Below are 7,829 nucleotides of genomic sequence, written 5' to 3' on the forward strand. Positions count from 1 at the left end.
TTAGGGTTAGTGTCACATGGAAAGAGGGTTTTGTGAAGTGAGGGCACAAAACCAGGGATGGAGGGCAGCAGGGCGAGTCTCACATCAGTTGGAAGACTCTAGCTTGGCCAGTTGCTTGGGAGATTCTTCTTCCCCAGGTGCCAGCTTCTCTCCAGACCTTGTGGCCTAGAGAGCCGTCTCACCTCTCTCTCTCTCACCCAAGCCTCAGGAAATTCCAGGCCCAGGGGACAATGCTGTCTTGTTCCCAAGCTGTGATTTCTGAGTGGCCTCTTGTTTGGGGGCCCAGGGAGCAAGAATAACAGGCTGGGAAGCAAGGAAAGAACTGCTCTGGGAGCTGGGCTGCAGTTTCTTTGTGTTCCCTGCCACATGCCCCTCTAATCTAGGACAGAGGGCCTGCTCCCAGCTGGGCATTGGAAGGGGCCCTGGCCTTTGGGCTCCTGGGAAGTAGGACCAGAGTAAGGAAGAGCAGGAACCTCACGGGTCCTTCAGGGCAGCTGAGGGTGTCTGAGTGTGAGAATTGTTCAGTCTGACCTGACTGGTGCATGTGTCGGCGTGAGTATGTGTCCGTGGGTGTGAATGTGGATGACTCTATGAAAGTATGTATTTGCTCTCTCTGTGACTCCTTGATTATGGGTGAATAGAATTAGAACCCCAAATTTGGTAGGTCTTGTTTGTCAGAAATAGACCTAAGCTTATCCAAGCCCAAATGGAATTAGACTACCCGTCTTCGGCCTTAGGACTTTGTCCTACAGTGGCATTATCATAAACCGACTCAGTGTTGTACGCAGGCTCCTCGGGCTTGATGGATAAGGCCTGGTGTATGTGTGTTGTTTGTGTTGCTTGTGTGTATGCACTTAACAGTCCATGTGCACTAGCCATGGTTTGTGCATGATCTGTTGTAGGCATGCTGGGCAGAGCTTAGCAGAGACCCGGTCACATATTAATATAATGAAATGTGTGGACTCTTCCTTAGACGATGGACTAGCCTCCTAACTAGGCCTCCTATCTTCAATCCTTTCATGCTTTCTTTCAGGGCTCCCTGCACTTTTCCACCAAAATACCCCACATATGGTGGTTCTCAATCCTGACAGCCCATTAGACACTGCTTCCCGGGCCCCTCCTCAGAAGTTTGAATTTAAACAGCCAAAGGTAGCACCTGAGACTTGGCGACTCTTGAAAATTCCTCAGATGACCCTGATGTACAGCCAGGGTTGAGAACCACAGGTTAAAGGAAGGGGACCACGAACCCCTCTGCTCTGGGCCTGGCCTATAGCTGCTCACAGCCAGGGTGAGATTTCTTGGACTTTTTGCTTGTTTTTTATTAAACATTCCTGTGATTTTTGCTAAATAAATGTAACACGTTCACACTATAACCACACTATTTTAAATTACTTACCAATGAGTTAAATTTCCACTCCAAAACGGAGCACCACGTTTTTGCCGTGCCTCTCATGCCAGCTCACAACCCCATGCTCCCGGGTCTACATGTACCCCAGGAATGCAAACCAGGGCTGACTTACCTGCACCTCCCACAAAGCCTTTCACCTACAAATCTTTGGGATGTGTTTGCCAATATTTACCAAGGTAAGAGGTCAGTTTTCCTAAAAGTTCCCTTTGATCTTGTCTTTGTTCAAAATGTATGATGGCTCTCCATTGCCTGGGACACTGATTCTGAAATAGAGTAAAGATGCCCAGGTGGTACAGGAAATTACATTGGGGGTTCATTAACAAATTTTTTTAAAAAGTAGCTATGTATATATTTTATGCATATTGGATAAATACAAATAGGTCATAAAACTGTGATTATTATATTATTATTTCTTAGAACAAGGCTAAGTTTTAAAAAAGGGGGTGGGGCGTAGTTGTAAATTTGATTTAAAAAAACCCACTATGTCAATAGTAGTGCTTGGATGTATGTGTCCAAGTGAGAAGTAAATGACTAAACGATGGCATTCACGGCCCATCTAGTCTGACCCTGACCAGTGCTTCCAGCCTTATTTTTTCTTCCTTACCCAAAAGGGCTCTCTGCTTTGTCAAAAAGGCTTACAAATAGTCTCATATATAGAGGTCCCATAAAAACATGAACTCTGGTATAGAATTACAAACTTGTGGTTACCAAAGGGGAGAGGGAAGGGTGAAGGGGCATGGGATTAACAGATACAAACTACTATGTATAAAATAGATAAGCAACAAGGATATGTTGTAGAGCAAAAGGAATTGTATCCATTAGCTTGTAATAATTCATAATGGAGCACAATCTGCAAAAATACTGAATCACTATGTTGTACACCTGAAACTAATATAATGTTGGAAATCAACTATTCTTCAATAAAAAATAATAATAAAATGCAAAAAAACCCCAAAACAAAAACATAAACTCTGGAACTATTCTACCTGGTTAAACCAATGGTTCATCCAAGTCCAAGAGGAGGAGGCACATACTCCACTTCTTTTTTTTTTTTTAATAAATTTATTTATCTATTTATTTATTTATGGCTGCGTTGGGTCTTTGTTGCTGTGCGTGGGCTTTCTTTAGTTGCGGCAAGCAGGGGCTACTCTTCATTGCAGTGCGCGGGCTTCTCATTGCGGTGGCTTCTCTTGAAGCTCTAGGTATGTGGGTTTCAGTAGTTGTGGCACACGGGCTCAGTAGTTGTGGCTCACAGGCTCAGTAGTTGTGGCGCATGGGCTCAGTTGCTCTGCAGCATGTGGGATCTTCCCAAACCAGGGCTAGAACCCGTGTTCCCTACATTGGCAGGCGGATTCTTAACCACTGCACCACCAGGGAAGCCCCAGACTCCACTTCTTGACAGGGGATGTATGTGGCAAGGTTCTGAAAGAACATACAAGATGGATAAGATTGTCATGGCCATTTTTGGGGAATGTAATCTGCCACAATCCATTTCACGGATTTCATACACACTTCATGATCTTATATGCACATGTAGGTGAGGTTTAGGATAAACAGGCAAGAAGCACTCTTCTCTCCCTCCCCTTATTCATATCCAGCTTGACAGAAAGGCCTCAATTCAGGGGGTCAATTGGGCCATATGTGGACAGGGCTTTGACCTCTTCCTTCAGACCTGTGGAAAATGCTACGGACGCAGACAGTCTGAGCAGGAGCAGATGAAGGAACACACAGCGATCTTGCCTACACTGCCCTGCACACCAGTCCTCCAACCCTCTTCCCCTTGTCATTGCACTTTGGCTCCTGGAGTAAGTTCCCCCGGTCCTCGACATCTCTCCTTTAGCCCCATGCCTCTAGGGGGAACACACCAAAGCTGAGGGAAGAGCGCAGCCACCACAGGACCCTTGGGGAGTTAGTACAACACAGTGATTAAGAGTGAGGGTCCTGGAGTCAGATGGACTTGGGTTTGAATTCCAACTCTGCCAATGCTGTGGCGTTGGAAAAATTCCTCAGTTCTCTAAGACCCAGTGCACCATCAGTTAAGTGCAGGTAATGGTAAGAGCATTTCTCTCAAGAGTAGTTGTGAGGACTAGATGAACTGATGGAGATAACACTACTCATCTGTGAGAGTTTGTGGGAAGGAGAGGGAGACTCTTAGGACTGGAAGCATCTTTGGTATCATCCAATAATAATAATAATCACACTTATTGAGTGTTTGCTGTATGCCAAGCACTTCACGTACATTGACTAATTTAATCTCTAAAAGTTTCATGAAATGGGTATTTTAATCTCCATTTTAAAGATGGAGAAAGGGCCCAGAGAGTTTCAGTACGTTGCCCAAGAAGGGATAGGTCGGATTTGAACCCAGGTTTTTCTGACTCTGGCCTCAGAATGGTTCTCACCTTGGACAGGGCTTCTTAACGGCGAGAGTGTGTCTGGGGCCCCCGTGGGCGCTCTGAGTGACAGTGAGGCTGTCAGGTGGTCAAGGCCGAGTTTGCGCTTTCACAGTTCACTGCAGATGGTGCCAGGGAGTCATTGGCCATTAACCTTGAGGTCACGGAGAAACATAGCTGCTGTTGTTCCAGGATGCAAATGTGCTTTTTGGCACAGTGGTCTTTAACCCTCCCATAATATACCCTGTGTTCTCTCAGCTCAGGGCCTTTGCCCATGCTATTCATTTATTCATTCAGTAAACATTTTTGAGCCCCTCTTGTATGCTAATCACAATGATATATGCTGGGGTAAGACCACTGGACAGGATGAACAAGTTGTGTTCCCTCTTGGAGCTCACTTTCAAATTGCAGAGGTAAAAGGGAGACAGAAGATATTCATGGAAACAAAAGAGTGAAAACGATAACCCCAGATTTGGGACCTGTTAATCACTAAGAAGAAAATAAACAAGGTAATGGAAAAGGGAATAGTCTGGAACACCTCCCAGACCTAATTATCCTTTAGGGTGTACCCAGATAGCACCTCTTCTGAGAATCCTTTCTGGCCCAACAAGTCTAGGTAAGACATTCTCCAACGTGCTACCAGGGCATCTGACTTACCACTGTCATGGCATTTATATTTGTTTGTTTACTTGTCTTCTCTCATACGAGCCTGTGTGCTTCCTGAGGACAGGGACCAGACACTGTCCCCAGCACCTGGAAGGTGTCTGACACAGCAAAGGAGTTTGATTATTATTTGTTAAATTAACGGATGGATGGATGGATAGATGGATGGGTGGATGGATGGACAGAGGGATGGACGGATGGATGGAGGGATGGACGGATATGTTTTTCTGGGTGAGACATCAAGGCTATTTTTAGTGCAATTATGTCCTCAAGGTTGTGTGATCTGATTGCATTCTTCCAAACTGCTGCTGGCTGTCCTTTTTTTTTTTTTTTTTTACATATTTTGGGATTTTAATGAATGAGAATGATTTGCACTGCAGCATATGGCTATTTTAATTAAGCAAAAGGTATCATTTTAGTAGCATAATAAATAGTGTATAATTTATCAGGTCTCATGTGTATTTTAGAAGTATACCATGTGGGCTATATAAGTCTTTCTGTATTTGGGAGGGGTGGAAAGAATGCCTATTGATCTGATGCAAGACAGTGCATGGAAAAAATGAGCTGAACATCTTGTTTGGCCCCCGAAGAGGCAGTTTTCTGTGCTGGGGTCATCTTGACACCCTAAAAAGCAGAGGAACTAAGACAGGTGAGTGGGAGTGGGGAAAAGCCACCAGCTAGTGTTGTAGATTTAAGAGTAACCCTCTGTTTGTTCCTCATGGAACAAAGCACTGAAGAGGTAGTTCTCCATTGAAAGAGGTGCTGCTTGGAGAGTTGGAAAGAGGCCCTGGGCTCCTGGGCTTTGTTGCTAAGCATTTGCTCAGGGCTGGGGAATTAGAATCCATCTGGGAGAAGGGGCAGGCTAAAAATATGGCGGGGGAAAGCAAGCTTATCACGTGGCACAATGGAAGCCCAGTAATAGTGAGATATGGCAAAGAAACACCAAACAGGTTAGAAATAGACCCTGACATAGCTATACAGATAGACAGATGGGCTGGCTGGGTCCAGGACCTGTCAGTGAGCTAGATGCCTCTGACACAGAACAAAAGGTGCCCAGGCTCTCCAAGAATACTCAGCACTGTGATGAGGGCCTTTCCTGGGTCAGCGCTCCCCTTCACTAGAGACAAGGGCAACTGATCCCTGTGCTATGGGACTGGGATGCCCAGATGGGGAGTCACCAGGAAAATGAAACCAGGGGAAAGGGGTGCTCTAAAAAATGAATTTTCCCCTACGGAACTCATGGACACTTTCTGTAAACAAACTGACCTGTTATTTGCCCTCCTCATGCCCTCCTCAGAGAAGGATTCGTGGAGAAAGTGGACAGAGAACAGGGTCTGGTAGGGTGAGTCACATCAGACAGATGGAAGGAGTGGGAGAAAGGCATTAGCAGAAACAGAGGAACAGTGTGCCACGTAGCATACCTTTTATTACATTTTATATGGACCCCATGTGGGAGATATCAATTCTATTTCTCCATCATCTCTCTATCTATTCCAGAGGCTGCAAGGAGACATATGTTTGGGGACAATGAAGAAACCTACCTATCTGAGCAGAGCATCTATGGACAGGGCAGATCAGCCTATTCTGATTTCATGCACTTTTGAAAAGTACAAGGAGGTGAGATCAAAAAGTAGATCGAGAAGAGATTGTAGAAAACCTTGGAGGCTTTATCTGTAAATTAAAAAAACAAACAAAAAATCATTTACTACCTTCACCTATCTACAATATGCAAGGCACTCCATTTGGGCTGGGCTGTATCAAGAAGTATCTGACTCAATCAAATTGCTGCTCGGGCAGCTCCATTTGGATGACCCCCTGGCACGTTAGACGCCACATGGCCAGCACACTACTCCTCATGTGTCTGCTCAGATGAGCGCCTTCCTTTATTCCTTTTTCCCAGTTAAAGGCACCAGTGTGCACCCAGTCACCTGAGCCATAAACCAAGTATTTATTCTAGACACTCGTTTCTCCATGTTAAATCAAGTATCACATCCCACCAATTTCACCTCCTAACCCTTTCTCCAATCTCTCAGCTCCTTTCTATTTCTCTTTCTTCAATTGTTACATTCCTAACTGGTGCATTTAAATCTATCTGGGAGAAAGGGAAGACTAAAAATAAGGCGGGGGGAAAGCAGTTGGAAGTTGCTCCTTGGTGCCCCTGCCTCCAGGCCTGCACCCCTCCATTTCAGACACCCCACTACCACCACGCCACCCCCTGCTTAGAACTCTACAAGGATTCTTCAATAGCTAAAACAATAGTAGTTGCTGGTTTTTTTAAACTTTAGAAAATTTCCTTTTCAAATAACCCCAACATATAAAAGAGGTAAGAGCCAAGATGCTCTGATGAGTGTCTCACTTGCTCAGTCTTGCTTCTTATCCCAAAGCACCATGAAAGACGCCAAGTGCTCCCATAAACATAGTTTAAAAGCTCACAGGAAATGTCCAAGCCACTTAGCATGGCTTACATAGCATTCTATAACCTGGCCCTTGGCCATCTCTCCCATCCCACTTCCTGCCACTCTCTCCTTCACATTTTAGGCTCCAGTTACACTGGACTGCATGAGATTCTTCCCAGACATCTGATGCTTCATCTCTCCATCCCCTTGCCCTTGCCTATTGGAACCCTCTGCTTGGACCATCTTGCTCTCTCCACTGGCCCCATCAGCTGCATAATTCCATCAGTCTCTCCAGACTCTGTTCAGGCCTCGGCTCTTACCAGAAGCTTCTCTGAACCCTGAAACAGGGCCAGCTGTCCTGACTCTCTGTTCCCTGAGTCCCATGGCTGTAACTCAACCACACACCTATACTGGATTATGTGTTGTCTTCCCCAGGAGACTGTAAGCTCCATGAGGATGCAACTGTGACCCATTCATCCCTCTCCTTGGCTCCTAGCACAGTGCCAGTGCCTGACACTCAGTGGATGCTCAGTAAACCTTTGCCATGCTGAGCAGTGGAATGAAGACCAGTGCCCCCTTACCTTCAAGTAGACTGTGCAGACCCTGCTGGGCCGCCCTATGGTCTCAGTGGTCACAGAATATCCCTTCTGTCCCATGGCAGGAGACTCAGGTACATCGGCACCCTCTCCAGGGTGTCCAGCCTGACCCGCGAGGGCCCTGACGGACGGAAGGCTGCTCCGCTGGCTCGCTCCCTGCCAGGCCTAAGGGAAACACCAGTTCTGATCACAGATACAGTGACACATCAAATTCCTTGGGCCTGAGGCCAGCGAACAGGGCTGGCGAGCAGTGGAAAGAGACTGTTCCAAGACTTTCATCAACATGTAGCTTTTCTGAGGACAACGATGAGTGATGAGGCAGTTGCTTCAAGAGGCAGATACAGAGCTTCACCATCCGGCTCGGCTGACAGGAGTG

At 46.1% G+C, this 7,829-nt stretch overlaps 1 long non-coding RNA gene across 1 annotated transcript; it reads right to left on the reverse strand.

Annotated features, from left to right (window-relative positions):
• Positions 1-2,557: 2,557 nt before the first annotated feature.
• On the reverse strand, positions 2,558-7,608 carry LOC130708797 (uncharacterized). The gene is made up of 4 exons (XR_009009161.1): positions 7,439-7,608; positions 6,003-6,132; positions 3,808-3,952; positions 2,558-2,830 (listed from the first exon to the last, which is right to left on the reverse strand). It is a non-coding gene; the product is annotated as an uncharacterized LOC130708797 (long non-coding RNA).
• Positions 7,609-7,829: the final 221 nt, after the last annotated feature.

The sequence above is a fragment of the Balaenoptera acutorostrata genome, chromosome 9 (genome assembly GCF_949987535.1).
Source record: "Balaenoptera acutorostrata chromosome 9, mBalAcu1.1, whole genome shotgun sequence".
Taxonomy (NCBI): domain Eukaryota; kingdom Metazoa; phylum Chordata; class Mammalia; order Artiodactyla; family Balaenopteridae; genus Balaenoptera; species Balaenoptera acutorostrata.